This window comes from Falco rusticolus, chromosome 2, assembly GCF_015220075.1.
Source record: "Falco rusticolus isolate bFalRus1 chromosome 2, bFalRus1.pri, whole genome shotgun sequence".
In the NCBI taxonomy this organism is placed as follows: domain Eukaryota; kingdom Metazoa; phylum Chordata; class Aves; order Falconiformes; family Falconidae; genus Falco; species Falco rusticolus.
In genome coordinates this window covers 96,895,355-96,912,169 of record NC_051188.1, presented here as the reverse complement: position 1 = coordinate 96,912,169, position 16,815 = coordinate 96,895,355, and positions in this window count along the sequence as shown.

The window sequence follows — 16,815 nt, the reverse complement described above, 5'->3', positions numbered from 1 at the left end:
GCAGATATCCTGGTGGGAGTCTGTTCTAGACCACCCAACCAGGATGAAAGAGGGAGATGGAACATTCTACAAGCAGCTGGGAGAAGTCTTGCAATCACTAGCCCTTGTTCTTGTGGGGGACTTCAACCCACCAGGTGTCTGCTGGAATTCAACCGCGGCCAGGAAACGGCCTGGGAGGTTCCTGCAGCGTGTGGACGATACCTGCCCGCCACAGCTGGGCTGTGAGCCCACAGGGGAGGTGCCCCGCTGGGCCTGCGGTTTGCAAACAGGGAAGGACTGGTGGGTGATGTGGTGGTCACAGGATGTCTTGGGCATAGTCATCATGAGATGATGGACTTTTCCATTCTCGGAGAATTAATGTCAGGGGTGGGATCAGCAGAACCGCTGCCTTGGACTTCTGAAGGGACAACTTTGGCCTGTTAAAGAGCCTTGTTGACAGAGTCCCTTGGGAAATAGCTCTGAAGGGCCGAGGGATCCCGGAAAGCTGGACATTCTTCAAGAAGGAGCCCAGCACAGGAGCAGGCCATCCCCATGTGCCAAAAGACAAGCCGGCAGGGAAGACCAGGCGGGAACTCAGGGAAAAAAGGAGAGTTTACAGCCTTTGGAAGGTGCAGGCAGCTCTGGAGGACTACAAGGATCTCACAAGGTTATGCAGGGTGAAGATTAGAGAGGCAAAAGCCCAGCTAGAACTCAGGCTGGCCCCTGCTGCAAAAGATAAGAAAAAATATTTTTACAAATATGTTAGAAACAAAAGGAGGCCCAAGGAGAATCTGCATACTTTATTGCATGTGACTGGGAACATTGCCACAAAGGATGATGAAAAGACTGATGTACTTAATGCTTTCTTTGCCTCAGTCTTTAATAGCAAGACCAGCTTCCCTCTGGGTACTCAGTGCCCTGAGCTGGAAGACAGGGATGAGGAGGAGCAGAATGAAGCCCCCACAGTCCAGAAAGAAACGGTTTGTGAATTGCTGCTCCACTTAGACATGCAGAAGTCTACAGGACCAGATGGGATTCACCAGAGGCTGCTGAAGGAGCTGGCAGAGGAGCTCACCAAGCTGATCTCCATCATTTATCAACAATCCTGGCTCAGTAGGGATGTCCCAAAAGACTAGACATTAGCCAATGTGATGCCCATCTACAAAAAGGGCAGGAGAGAGGATCCAGGGAACTACAGGGCTGTCAGGGAAGGTTATGGAGCAGATCATCCTGAATGGGTTCATGCAGCATGTGCAGGATAACCAGGTGATCAGGCCTACACAGAATGGGTTCTTGAAGGGCAGGTCCTGCTTGATGAACCTGATGTTCTACAACAAGGTGACTTGCTTAGTGGATGAGGGAAAGGCTGTGGATGTTGCCTACCTGGACCTTAGTAAATCCTTTGACACCGTCTCCCACAGCACTCCCCTGGAGAAACTGGCTGTTCATGGCTTGGACAGGTGTACTCTTCGCTGGGTAAAAAACTGTCTGGATGGCTGAACCAAAGAGTGGTTGTGAATGGCGTTACATCCAGCTGGTGCCTGATCACAAGTGGTGTTCCCCAGGGCTCAGAACTAGGGCCAGTTCTGTTTAATATCTTCGTCAATGATCAGGACGAAGGGGTTGAGAGCACACTTAGTAAGTTTGCAGATGACACCAACTGGGCAGAAGTGTTGATCTGCTTGAGGGCAGAAAAGCTCTTGAAGAGGGGTCTGGACAGGCTGGATTGATGGGCCAAGGCTGGTTGTATGAGGTTCAACAAGGAGAAGTGCCCAGTCCTGCACTTGTGTCACAACAACCCACAAAACACTACTGGGGTCACAACAACCCCACAAGGCTTGGGGAAGAGCAGCCAGAAAGATGCCTGGTGGAAAAGGACCTTGGGGTATTGGTTAACAGCTGGCTAAACATGAGCCAGCAGTGTGCCCGGGTGACCAAGAAGGCCAACAGCATCCTGGGTTGTACCTGCAATAGTGTGGCCAGCAGGACTAGGGAGGTGATTATTCCCCTGTACTCAGCACTGGTGGGGCTGCACCTCAAATACTGTGTTCAGTGTTGGGCCCCTCACTGCAAGAGGGCTGTAGAGGTGCTGGAGTGTGTCCAGAGGAGGGCAATGGAGCTGGTGAAGGGTCTAAAGCACAAGTCTTCTGAGAAGTAGCTGAAGGAACTGGGTTTTTTTAGTCTGCAGGAAAGAAGACACAAGGGAGGCTTATTGCTCTCTACCACTACCTGAAGGAAGTTTGTAGGCAGGTGGGGGTAGGTCTCTTCTCCCACATAATAAGCAATAGGACAAGGGGAAATGGACTCAAGTTGCACCAAGGGATGTTTAGATGGGCTAATAGGAAAAATTTCTTCACCGACAGGCTTGTCAAGCATTGGAACAGACTGTCCAGGGAGGTGGTGGATTCACCATCCCTCTAGGTGTTTAAAAAATGCATAGATGCAGTGCATAGTGACACAGTTTAGTGGTGGACTTGGCAGCCCTGGGTCAATGATTGGAATTGATGATCTCAAAGGTTTTTTCCAGCCTAAATGATCCTATGATTCTATGTTATGTCAAAAATTATTATAACTCTGTGTACAACACAATCCTGCAAACCCTCTACAGGAACCCTGCATGCTGCAGTGCCTGCATACTAATGAAGGCGGTATGGGTAATAAACATAATAAGATCTGTCTGTAACTGCATGGCTACATTCTTTTGGGGATCATGAAGATATGGTGGGATTGCTCCATGACTAGAGTACTCCAGTGGCAGAATATAGGCCCTTTAGAAAGGACAGGGCGAGAAACAATGAGGGGCAATTGGTCTTTATGTGAGAGTGGAGCTGGAGTACATGGAGATCTGCCTGGGGATGGATGAGAAGTCATCTGAGCACTTAAGGGTTAGGATTAAAGAGAGGACTGGTAAAGGTGACTTTATAATGGGTGTCTTCATACCAAGACGGAGGTGCTCATTGGAGATGTGAAGTTCAAAGGCAGCCTTGGCAGCCGAGACCATGGGACTGTGGAGTTCAGATTCCTGAGGGCAAGGAGGAGGGTGAAAAACTAGCTCACAACCCAGAACTTCAGGAGAGCAGACGCTGGCTTCTTCAAAGACCTGCTTGAAAGAGTCCCGTGGGCTAAGGCCTTGGAGGGAAGGAGGGCCCAAGAAAGCTGGTTAATATTCAGGGATCACCACCTCCAAGCTCAAGAGGAGTCCATGCCAAGGAATAGGAAGTCAGGCAAAAATGCCGGGAGGCCTGCATGGATGAACAAATTGCTTCTAGCAATAGTCAGACCCAGAAAGAAAGCATACGCTGGGTGGAAGCAGGGACCAGTAAACTGGGAGGAGCACAGAAACGCTGTCTGAGCATCCAGGGATGAAGCTAGGACAGCTGAAGTCCAAATGGAATTGAATCTGGCCAGGGACATGAGGGACAAAAAGAGGGGCTTCTATAAGTACAAGGGAGGCAAAAAGAAGACAAGGGAAAATGTGGGCCCGTTGCTTACCGAGACAGGGCACCTGTTTACATCAGACATGGAGAAGGCTGAGGTACTGAATGCCGCCTTTGCTCAGCCGTTATTAGCGTGACTAGCTGTCAGGAATGCCGGGTCGCAGAGAGCAGCGGGAAGGGTTGGAGGAGGGCAGATGTCCCCTTGTTGGAAGAGGATGAGGTCAGGGAATACGTAAGCAAACTAGACATGAGTAAGTCCATGGGCGCTGATGAGATGCACCCCCAAGTGCTGAGGGAGCTGGTCGGTGTCATTGCGAGGCTGCAATGATCTTTGATCGACAATGGCTATTGGGAGACGTGCCCAAAGACTAGAGGGAGCCAAGTGTCACTGGAATCTTCAGGAAGGGAAAGAAGGAGGACCCAGGGAACTACAGACCGGTCAGCCTTGCCTCCATCCCTGGGAAGGTGATGGAGCAGCTGATCCAGAAATCAATTTTGAGGTGCATTAAGGACTAGAAAATCATCAGGAGTAGTCAGCATGGCTACACGAAGGGGAAGTCTTGCTTGACCAACTTGGTAACCTTGTGTGATGAAGTGACTGGCCTTGTAGAGGAGGCGAGAGCTGTGGATGTTGTCTGTCCGGACTCCAGTGAGCCTTTGCGTGCTGGCTCCTGTAAGATCCTTACGGACAATCTGTTGATGAACGGGGCAGGACGAGGAGACAGTGAGGTGGACTGAAAAGTGTCTGAATGGCCAGGCCCTGAGGGTGGTGATTAGCAGTGCAAAGTCAAGTTGGAAGCCAGTGACTAATGGTTTATTCCAGAGGTCAATAGTGTGTCCAGTCCTGTTTAACATCTTCCTTAATGGCCTGGTTGATGAGGCAGGGTGTACCCTCATCAAGTTTGCTGCTGACACAAAACAGGGAGGAGAGGCTGATATGCCAGCGGGTCTTGCTGCCGTCCAGAGGGATCTTGACAGGCTGGAGAAATGGGCTGCCAGGAACCTCACGAAGTTCAGCAAGGGGAAGTGCAAAGTCTGCACCTGGGTAGGAACAACCTCATGCAGAAGTATACGCTGGGGGCACCCATCTGGAAAGCAGCTTGTCAGAAAAGGTCCTGGGTGTCTTGGTGGACTTGGAGTTAAACATGAGCCAGCAAGGTGCCCCTGCAGCAAAGAAGGTTGGTTAATGGTGCCTGGGTCTGCATTAGTCAAAGTGTTGCCAGCAGGTCGAGGGAGGTCATCTTTCCCCTGTCCTCAGCATTGGTGGGACCCCAGCTGGATACTGTGTCCAGTTCTGTGGCTCCTCAGTACACAAGAGACAGGAACATATTGGAGAGAGTCCAGTGAAGGGCCAATAAAGTGTTGAAGGTACTGGAGCATGTCTCCTGTGAGGAAGGGCTGAGAGAGCTGAGCCTGTTCAGCCTTCAGAAGAGAAGGCTGAGGGGTGGTCTCATTAATGTACATAAATACGCAAAGGGAGGTTGCAGAGGAGCCAGGCTCTTCTCAGTGGTGCCCAGTGACAGGACCAGAGGCAGTGGGCACAAACTGGAACTCAGTAGATTCCCTCTTGAGCATTTTCGAGACCTTCGAAAGCTGTCTGGATCTGGTCCTGGGCAACTGGCTTTAAGCGTCCCTGCTTGTGCAGGGGGGGTTTGGACCAGATGACCTCCAGATTTCCCTTCCAACCTCAAACATTCTGTGATTTGAACAATATAATAATTTGAACAAAGAAATATTTTTTAAGTGTATTCCTCCCCCCCCCAAAAAAAAAAAAAACCTAAATAGAAAATAAATAGAAAATTGTTACCTTAAATGTTTACCTTAAAAACTAATTACTTGCCATAGTCTTCATTGAAGTCTGCAGGTATTTTTTCAGAAGCACTTATTTAATGTAGCAATGCAACTTATATTTGTACTATATGAGCTTTTTGAAGAGCAGTAGTCTGTTTGATTAGTGAATTTATGGCCAGTGAATAAAGGGTTTATTCCATGTCCCACCTACTCTGCGTGTTTAGTTCACTACTATTCAGGACATACATGAGGAATGTTATATATGTGAGATACACAGTAACTTAGATGTAATATTAGATACATTTTAATCTATTTTAACTTGTAGATCTAATGAAGGTTTGGAAGATGGCTGGCTTACCTTTGGTTTCTTGATTGTGATTTCTTGCTAGCAGCATTTCACCAAAGAAACTGCAATAACTAGAACTCTGCTAGATAATTGTCTTTAATTTTCTCTCTGAGCTGTCTGTGCTGCTGCTCAAGGGAAGTTGAAAGCATTTACCATGGAAAATGAAGTTATTTTGAAAGATGCTTCCACAAAATTATTTCCTGCTGCAAGTAAAACAATGGATGCCAGAAGTAACATAGAAAGAAAAATTATTTTTTGCCAGAAATTATGCCATCTGTGGACAAACCCTCATGCCTGTGAATGGGAGGATGAAATAGACTTTTATATGGCTTTGAACATTACTTCAAGGGCCAAATACAACCCTGTTGCTGTGGTAAGGGCTACATAGTACACTTTTTTTCCCCCTGGGCTCTTATAGGTGGCCTATACCATTCCTTCCACATGGGATCACTGAAGTTAATGACTTTCTCAGACTCCTTTTGAGGAACAGGATTTTACATAGTCCTAACTCAAGCCTGTGAGTAAAATCCAGAAATCTAGCTCTCTGTCTCATATAGCTGATATACTTCCTTTGTAGAACTGCAGTCCTTACAATAATACTTTCTCCCAGGAGCAAATCAGTAGGAATTTTCTGAGTGAGTCACTGTTTTCTCTTGTACAAGGAAAATCAGTAGTAGGTAGTAGGAATATTAGTAGTGCAGTCAGCAGTCGCACTGGAAAGCAGGATGAAATAATGCCTCACGGCTCCAAAAAACTCATCATCTTTGTGTAAAGCAAGAGATAACAGATATCCCCAGATTACTGGGGAAATGCAGGAAACCAATTAGGTAATTTTGAGCTGTGTGTTCGACCTCATTGGGTGTGTGGGAAACACAAGAACAGTACTGTCTGAGGAGGGATTTGAACCGAAATGATGGGATAGGTTTAGAGAGATTCACTGGGCAATCTTCCCAAACATAAGAATAAACATAACAGAAAGCATGAAGGTGCTTGTTTTAAAATGTAAGAAATGAAAAATGAATGCTGACATTGTCAGTTGACTTCAAGAAGGACTGGATTTTTCAGTGTTGAACTTAAAGTTTGGTGTCTTAATGCACTGCAGAAGAGAAGCAAATTCAGAAATAAAAAAGATTATTAAAACAGAAGTCTGGAAACACACCTTTTGCTCTGTTGTTGACAAACGAAAAATTGCTATTATATCAAAAGCAAAGAATAGAAGTCATGGTGTTTAGGATGGAAAATTAGAAGAGTTTAGTTGCATGAATGGGTAGAAAGGCCTGAATATTAGCGACATTATGCCAAAGAATGCAGATTTAGATAAATTTTGATTTTCAAGATGTGGCGATTAAAGCCTTAGAATCAAAGATGGTGTTCAAATGATACTTCTGAATGAGGTTTCATCTGCAACACTAAAGAAAGGAGACAAACCAAGACAAATTAGGAACATTTTGAACTTGAGACACCCATAAAGGACACGTTTTGCTGAATGGACACACTTATTGCCTTCCAGAAACTCTCGTCTTCTTCAGGGTCACATAGAATAGGCAAAGCCAAGGCTTCACTTGCCTCAAATCTGTGTCTTTCTGCAAAAATAAGTTTTCCAATGAAAATATATCTTACTGGCATGTTCCCAGCTGCCTCTTGTCACTTCAGTCTTTTGGTCTGATTTCTGGTTTGAGACCATAATTCTTTGGCTTGTGTTTTGTATATCCCATGCTTATGTTCTGATTGAACTAGAGCATGTTTTCAAATGGGCACCTACTCTTTATATCAGGAGAGAAAACAATGTAGAAATAAACACATTTTGGAGAGATTTTGTTGTTGTTGTTGTCTTACTTTAAAAATGTGCACCTTATTTCTAGCCTGACTGCAGTGTTTATTAATGTTTAGACACTGAACTTTTTTCCACCTTTTGGATAGTTGAAAACTGCCTTTCATGTTGAAATCTACCTGGACATAGATCAAGATCTATCTGAAGATAAATCTGGTATATAAGGGGAGGTTACTTGCAGACCATGATTAACTTCTTTTATAAATTAACCAGACTGAGATTTCTTTGAGAAGTTTTGCTGTGTAATTTTGTAAGCCTTCTGGGTTTTTTTCAGAAACTTTCCAAACTTGTGTTGTGTACTTTAGAACTGGACATGGTATTCTATTAATAGTATCAATAATACCCTACAGATGAAATGTGATATCTGTAGTCTGTCTTATTGGTCTTCTGCTTATATATTTAAGAGCTACATTAGTCTTATTCACTGTATTACACTGCGAGTTCATGTTTGGTTGGTTACTCACCAGACTCCAAAGGCTTTCATGGATATAGGGTTTCCAAGAAACATTTTTGTGTCCTGTGAGTGTGACCTACTTTCTGTGTTCCTAGTTGTACAAACTTGCATGTGGCAGCATTAAAATGTATGATGTTCAAAAATTAATTCAGATTACTTAGTGATTCAGAATTCTATATATAATACTTATCACATAAGTCAATAATTATGTCATACAGAAAATTCATAAGAAGTGATTTTATTGTTTCTAGATTACCAATACACAAAATAACAGTGAGTTAAGAACAGACAGCACTGAACTCATTGATTTCTATTATGATTTCCCACTTACTATTAGTTTCGTAGATGGTATAGTTTTCAAGATTTTTTTTTCCAATCTGAGTAACACAAATTTTTTACATTGATTATTGATGAATGTCAAATTATATTTAGAAACTCACATAACATTTAGCAAAGTGACACGCTTTTGACATTGTCTTTGCCAATCAGATTTGTAATCGCCTCAAAAGGCAATGTCAGATTTGCTTTGTATATGTGTATGAAAAGTGTTTTCATGGATTTATTAATTTATTTTTCTGCTATACTTGCCATTGTAGCTTTTTCCAAGAAGAGGCAGACCTATCAAGGTGAAGGCCCTCTTGGGCTAGGCTATACAAAGAGTCAGCCAGTATGTGAGGATTCTGAAAGGATTATGTGACACAATTGTAGTAATTCTTTTTAATTATCCTCAATCTTAAACAACTACCCAGCCTGTTACACAACACTTACCAGTTCTTCTCAACACACATCACTGCATAATTTTAATATCATATATCCTTTAAGATTTATTTTCAAAATATTTAAGAAAAAAGCATTTGGGATGACAGAACTACAACATAATTAATTGATCCTTTATAAACATATCTAGCTAATAACTAGAAATTCTTAAGACTCCTGTTCAATATCTAAGATAATTTTTTTTGTACAAAAGTAGCTAAAGGTAAGACATGGTGTATATAAAACATTCTGTGTTCCCTTTGAATTAAGCTGAAACCTTTTGATGTGCTTGAGAGGTTGTTGTTTGTGCACTGTGTCCTTCAACCTAAAATAACACTGAAAGTGATAGAATGAAAAATGACAACAATTAAAAAGAAGCTGAACCTGCAAATTTGTTTTTATGGATTTTCCTGCTCTGTGTTGCAAATGTTAAGATTTAAAATACAGAATGATTCAGACTTCTACTGTTTACAGTTCTCTCTTCAAGGTTTATTAATTTTGAAAGGAGTAAAAAGAAAATACCCATAGCAATGTCTTTGCCTTTATCCCCAATCTTTTATCAATTTTACTAAAAATTATTAAGTATGTACCTGTGCTTTTGCATGTGCAGACAGACAGATATGTGGAAACTCATGAGAGTAGTGAATGACCCCAAGTAAGTTTCTTTGTTTGCCTCTGTTCTCTTAGCAATAAGTTTCAGAACGGTGCTATTTCTTGTGCCACCCAAAAGAGCAGAGAGACTGGTGACAGAGGCTGCTGCCATCACTCCCTGCTGTACCAAAGCTTAGGAAGGATATGACCAACCAGACAACACAAATGGGGATATCAGTACTAATATTGGCCTTCCCATGTCTGCAAATATGATGTCCTTATAAGAAAATACTTTGGTGAACTGTGCCAGTTCATCAGTCCTCAGCATGCATTGGTGCCTGGTATTCTTCCTTCTCAGGTGCAATTTTCGTTGTATTTCGTGAGGTTCTTGTTGACCCCTTCCTCCAGCCTGCCTGTGTCCCTTTGATTGGCAGCCCTGCTCTCCAGAGTATTTATTGTTCTCCCCAACTTGAAGTCATCTGCAAACTTGACAAGAGCGCATGCCATTACCACCTCCAGATAACTGATAAAGATGTTAAACCTGACAGGTCCCAGTGTGGACCCCTGTGGTGTCCACTTGTCACAGGCATCCATGTAGAATGCTACCTACTAGCTACTACTCTCTGACTCTGGCCACCCAACTAGCTGTCTACCATCTAATTGTCCACCCATCCAGACTGTGATGGTCTAATTTGGTTAAAAGAAGTAATTAATTATGGCTGAGCCAGACAAGCAAAATTAGTCTGTCAAAATGTGGACTAATCTATCCCCTGCATTAGTAAGCAGAGTTCCTTCCGATTACCTCCAAGGCTAATGTTGGCCTGTGTATCTTAAGCAACATAGTTGATTGGTCTGATTTGTCTTTTCAAATGTCACTGAGCAGATGAAGTTTGGCAACTTGCCTAGTATCAGTTTATGATATTAGGTACTCATCAGGCCTTCACTAGAAAGAACCAGTAGTTATAGGAATTGCTCATTTTCTCTTGGCCAAGAGAACAAAATGCATATTTTCACAAAGACTGTGAACATTTAGTTCAGAGTTTGAAGTAGTTGGAGCTTAATAGTGAATAACATATAAATAGTTATTAATAATGTTAATACAACTATTTAAGAATAATCAAATATTTCCATATTTTTTCTTATTGTCACATGCCAGTAGAAGTGCTACAGGTGAATATGCTGCTGATGATATGCCATGGACTAACTAATAACTATAAAAATAACACATAGTATAAATCTTTCAAATCTACCAAATTAACAAAAAATAAATTATTATTACAGTTGGTTTTTAAAAATTATTTTAGCTAAGCAAAAATCACCCCAAAGTGATATGTATTCAGCATTTTTGTTTCTAGGAGACTTTTTCAAAGTTTAGTTTTGGTTCCAAATCAGAATGAAACCCTTTTTTTGAAGTGCTGCATTTTTATTTGAATTAGAATGCCAAGAATTTAGAAGGTCTGTCCCTAGTCTTATCAAAAGCTGTTTAATAGTGTTAGTACCTAGAAAAAAGGATAAATTTCTCTTGTCTTGTCTTGGTGATCTGGAGCAGGATATGGATCCTCAGAGAATGTTTGGCTTTTTACTACTCTTTAAACTTTTCTAATTTAATTGAGAGGTTGGGCTGATACTAAACTGGTCTTGTTGTTGAGCTGGTTTTGTACACCTTTTCCCATTTCTATCAAGTCCGTTCACCCCAGCCAAAATTATCCTCCCTCTACCCCACCCCTGCAAAAACCCAAATCACAATTTTAATGTTTGTTACTGCAATGATGAATTCCTGTGTTGTTTTATATCATGGTCTTGACGGGAAATACAATTTTTCTTGACCTCTTCAAGTCATTTGTGTAGCTTTCACACCTGTATAATGCTTAGCCTTGTATAATAATGCCTGTCCGATCATCTATATTGCCACAAAGACTTTAAAAGAAAAAATATAACATGCTTGTCAAATCTTTTAAACATACCAAAATTCTATGGTCGTCATGGTAACGGTGCAAAAAAAAGGAGGGAAAGAAAAAGCAGATTGTGGTTTTCTTAAAAGGTGGTATTCAATAGCTATTAGAAATAAAATGAGAAAACACTGTAGTTTCTCTGTTTCTCTGTAAGGCAGGATACAAAGAATAGTACTTAATTTTTACAAATAAAAAAAGTTTTCTGTTTATTAAAAATGACATCAAGTCTCCTTCTATACTTCAGTCCTCCCAGCCCAAGGCATTCCTGACAAAATAACAGAACTGAATTCAACCTGTGTGTTTTAACAGCAGTAAACCCCTTCATGAACATTATAATTTTTAGGAGGTCTTTAATTATGGAGTTTTCCCATCTTCCTTATCATCACATCATCACACAGGTGAGATTTTTCACCCTTTTAAACTAAAATGTCATGACTTTGAGGAAGCGATGCAATTTCCTAGTGACAAATGATATTGGGATAAAATGTTGCATAACGCTTTTAAAGACTTTAACCATCTAAAAAGCCCACTGATTTAACTAAAGATTCTTTTCTCAGAATTGAGCAAATTACCCCAAATAACCTAATTCACCTAGTTCTTTGAAAGTAAACCTAGCCAGTATGAAACTGAGTGATAGCATCAGACTATAAAAAAAAAAATTGCTTCCCTTCTTCCATTTGAGAAAAGATTTTACTTTACTGTAATCTAATTGGAGTACTGGATTTATTACACATGCAGCCATACCATTTTATTCTGTATTGCCTAGGTCTTCCCATCTCCAAAACCTTCTCGGAGCCAGACAGAAGAAAAATCTATGCAACTGCTAAATAATAGTACTCTATTGTCACTGTTGAAGAAAGTCTTCAAGAGTATTGGGAATATGCTTTCATTCTGAGGAAAAAGAAACCGTAGGGTGACGGTCCTGAACACATAGAAACTTGAGCTGTAATGGTCTGTATCATCCTTAGTTGCCATGAGAAACATGTACCAGTGTAATGCAAAACTGTGAGGCTAGAATTTTGAATGTCCCACTTATATGTCTACTTTTTCAAATATTGGAACGGTGTGTTCATGCTAAGTTGCTGCACCAAACTGGAGATATTTAATTAGTTGTACTTTACATGTTGTTTCCTGCTGAACTGACTAGGATTCAGTCCTGATGTGACAAAGATATATGATGCTATGATCAAATCTGACAAGTGAATTAGTCTCTCAGAATACAGTATTTCTGCCATTCTTGTGATACATTTGTGTAAAGATTTGGGTGAAGGGTTCCGTTCTTTCAAAAGTGGGATACCTGTATCTCCAGTAGAAGAAGACAGCTTCATCTTCATGCTTTTTGTGCACCACCTGAGGGAGAAATCCTGAATATGTGAGATTTGATTACATAACTAAATACCTTAACATGATGTACATGTGAAATGGGCACAATTAATTGTTAGGATAATTTAGATTTTGCATTGTGAATTTAATAAAATTTGTTTTAGGTGGGGCTTTATGGCATATAACATATTAATATCTAAAAATATTTTGCTCAGTAGTTGTCCTGTATTTTCAGTAACTACTTTTCAATAGAAATTGTAAGACATGGATGTAATATTAAATGCATGACAATGTAAGAGTCACATGATAAAAGAGCCTTTTGCAGAAAACCTTGAATCTAATGATCCCTAGCTAATCCAGTTTAAATGAAACAGTAGGATAAACAAAAGTATGTTTGTAAGTAAGGATTTCGATTTTGAAAGGGCAAACTTTGAGAAATTATGAGAACCAATTAGAGGCAATGACTGGACTGAGAGTTTATGGACTTTAATATAGAAGAGCCATGCACATTAATTCAAAAGAGCAAACTGTATCTGGAATTTACAGGCTAAGCAAAGAAGAGAAGGTTGCAAACAACATGCCAGGACTCTTAGAGTAAAACTACCCTCAAAATTGTAATGGATATAAAAAGAAAATTTGGTAAAAGGAAAAAAAAAAGGAAGATTGATTTAATTTAGTGATAGAAAGAGCAGGGGTAGAATAATAAGGTAAAGATAAAGCTTTGCAAAAGATATTTAAATACATTAAACAGTAAATGTAACCAGAAGTATAAAAAGAAAACACAAAGTAAATCTCATGATAGAAAGGCAGAGGTAGTAATGAAATACAAGATTTTGTTACTCTAGCTCTAGAACAACATGCATGTTGTGTGTGCTTCAATTTTCAGCACAGCTGATGATTCAGAACACCAGCTGCTGGGCCCAGTCTTACTGTGACCAGCCACGTGGCCTGTGTAGCGTTACATGCTGCAGGGCCTCATCTTGTCAAATAATGTAGCATGTATAAAATATAATAGAGCTAAGAATTCCTGTGCAGAAAATTTATATTGAAAACTGAAATAATGTTACTATCTGCGAATCCGTTTAAAATTTCTGTATCGTAGAAGAATCTGCAGAAATGAAACAAAAATAATGAATTTAATGTTTTATTCATTGCAGTCCTTACATTTATTGAATTATTTCTTTGAACCTGTACTGATTTTACCATTTTATTCTCTCTATAGTATTTATCAGTGAAAAGTGGATTTTAAGTCCAACTATAGATATTTTAAAATTCTATCTTATCTTACTTTAGAAAAAAGCTTATGAACTAAATTGGTTGGGTTTTAGCCCAGATAGATGAAAACAGGTCTGCTCAAGAAAGACCAGTATTCTATACATTTATTCTTAAATGATTACTTCAATGGAGATTAATATTCTGCTGTAAATGTGTTGCTCTGTACAAAGGGAATAAGTTTCCTCCTCTGTGAAGGACTTCTGCATGAAGTTTACTTTGCTTAGTCCACTGAGAATACATAAAAGATTCACATATGTTGTATTAGAAGAAAAATTAGGGGCTGTAATCATTGTGTAATGCATTTAAAGACCACATCACAGAGGCACCATCTGCACTTCACTAAGGGCTTGTTCCAGCCTGTGCTAGAGCCCAGATTTGTCCCCAGAACTACTAGCACGAGGAAGCTTAATTTAGTTTTCCTTGGTCTTCTGTCTTTAGTTTTGCTGAAAAGATGAATTAGTATTTGCATAAATGCACTTTTCTCATTATTGTATTGCATAGGATTTTATAGTCTGAACAAAATATTGCTGCTAATCAATGTACTGTTTCACACATATCAATAAGAAAAAATAACCTGTGCATTGCAGCCACTTCTTGTCATTGCCAACATTATCCTTGATCTGAAAATACCTGTGCTGGATTGTTTAATACCAGCTATGCCAATTCTAAGCAGAATTTCTAATAACCTTACCAGTAACATTTTCTATATTACTCATAAACAATCAGTAATATATCTGATTTGTACTTCTTCACACCTTACAAGATCATTTCACCTTTTTCAAGGTACATAATTAATATGAGATGATCAGAATTACCAAGGGACTTACACCTGATGTTCTTTGAAGTCTCTGTGTATTGAGAAGTGGGGTGTATTAGCCCATGTGAGATTTATTCCCAATATAAGAGTAATGATTTTAATATAAGAGCTGGCTGTATGCAGACATACTTTTGGAGCTAATATTATGGGAGATGGAAAATATGCTAGAGCTTTATTGTGTTTCACAAAGTACTTCTGTGTGTCCTTTATTGCATGTTTTTCTCTACACTGTGGGAAAATTATTTTCTGTATCTCTTATTTCTTTCCCCCTTACTCTTCCCAGATCTTCATTTCAAGCATTAAATATACGTTTCACACATTAGCTTCTAGAGGTTCAATCCACATATGAACCAAGAAGGAAATATTTCTCTCGTTCACACCAAGGGGTCGTTGTTGTTGTTCAGCTCATATGAGACCAGGATTTTACCTCAAATATTTACGGCAAAACTATGGACATCAAGGCCTATTGAATTTAGCAAAAAGTCAGAAGCTAAAATACTTCCTTAGAGTTTATTCTTCTTTGGTACCTTCTCGGGTAGGAAGGTTACCGCTTGCCACATAGCTGAAGATAAACCATGATTTTCCTTGTACAAATCTGCTTGGCAACCCGTCTTGATCAAAAAATATTTGAAGCACCAGGCATTTATCAACTCTAGTTTTCTATACTTCTGTTTCCCTTTTGCTAGGCATTCTGAAGGAAACAGCTTGATCCATCCTTGGATCATTTATCAGCAGCCCTGGCTACCTGGGGAAGTCCTAGTTTACTGGCTTGCCATGCAAACCTTCTTCAAAATTCAAATCCAACTGTTATCTGTAGTCTTAAGAAAATCTATTTAACATGTCGGGGTGTTGATCAGAAAAAAGTTGTGGATGACATTTTCAGCCAGGATCTCTACTCCTTTTATGAATACCTACTTACTTTTGGGAAAATATTGACATCTCTGCAAATGCCTTTTTGAAGAGTACTTTCTTCTATAAATACCCCTATTGAAGTCATGAGGGTACTTGTAGATTAAATCACTGCCTGTCACAGAATCAGAGACAAATAGGCTGAAAGAAACCTCAGGAGGTCATCTACCCTATGCTTTTGCCTGCAAGCAAAATCAACTGTACCTGTCAACTCTGATAGATGTTTACCTAACCTGTCCTTAGAGGTTTCCAATGACTGAAACTCCAAAAGCTCTTCAGGCAATCTATTCTAGTGTGTCATGATCCATGTCATTCGAAAGTTTTACTTAATATCTATCTTAAATCTTCCTGGCTGTAATTCAAGCCCATCAATTCTTTTTTCCATCCTCTCTAGGTACAGAGAACTAGTTATTCCTTTCTTCATTCCAGAAACATTTTAAGTACTCGCAGATCATAACAATGTCATCTACTTTTTTCTGTTTTTCCTGAAGCATTCTTAGTAGTACACTTTCTCAGTCTCTCTGAGATTTTTTGGTGTTTTTTTTTTTTTTAAGTCCAGTTATTCTCATTTGTCTTTTCCGTTAGACCAAATGATAATTCAACCTCATAAAAAATAGATCTTTCTTGAATTCCTTAAGTTTCAGAGGTGGCCTTGGTAAGACTGAATGTACCCATTTTTGTTAAATATATATTTTTTTTATTCTCTTTATAAATAAGTAAATATTTTTTCTTTTAACTTATGATGTAAGTATGAAGAGCAGTTAGGCAGAATGGACTGAAAAGAAGTTGTAATATAGTCATTTATTTAGAAGCATTAGGAGGATATACCCTGACAGAAAGTTCTAAAATGTCCAAAAATTAATAAACTCTTATGGCAGCAGTAGATAAATATTAACACACTTTTAAGGAAGTTTTATACCACTTTGCATGTGCTTTGACAAAGACTAGAGTCACAAAAAGTCTTAGTTACTCAACTTCCAACTTTGGCAATTAGAACACTTTGATCTCTTGACATACATTAATCATTGTTAGGTATCACCAATCCTATACAGACCTATCTTCTTGACAGCAGAACTGACAAGAACAAAATTTCCTTTCCTCTAGTGTTTCCAGAGTTTGGGTGCCTTAATTCTATGAAGTATCTTAAAGCAATATTTTTTTCTTAATTGAGAGCTGCTTAGATCAGCGTACCGACATCTTAAATGTATGTTGGGTATTCAAGACAATCACTTAATATCTGCTATTGCATTTTCTCCATAAATTAATTACATCTTCATGTGTCCAAAGAAGAAATAATGGAGGTATAATTGCTATAGTGATCTGATAAGGGTATTTCTTTAGAATTTAGGAGAGA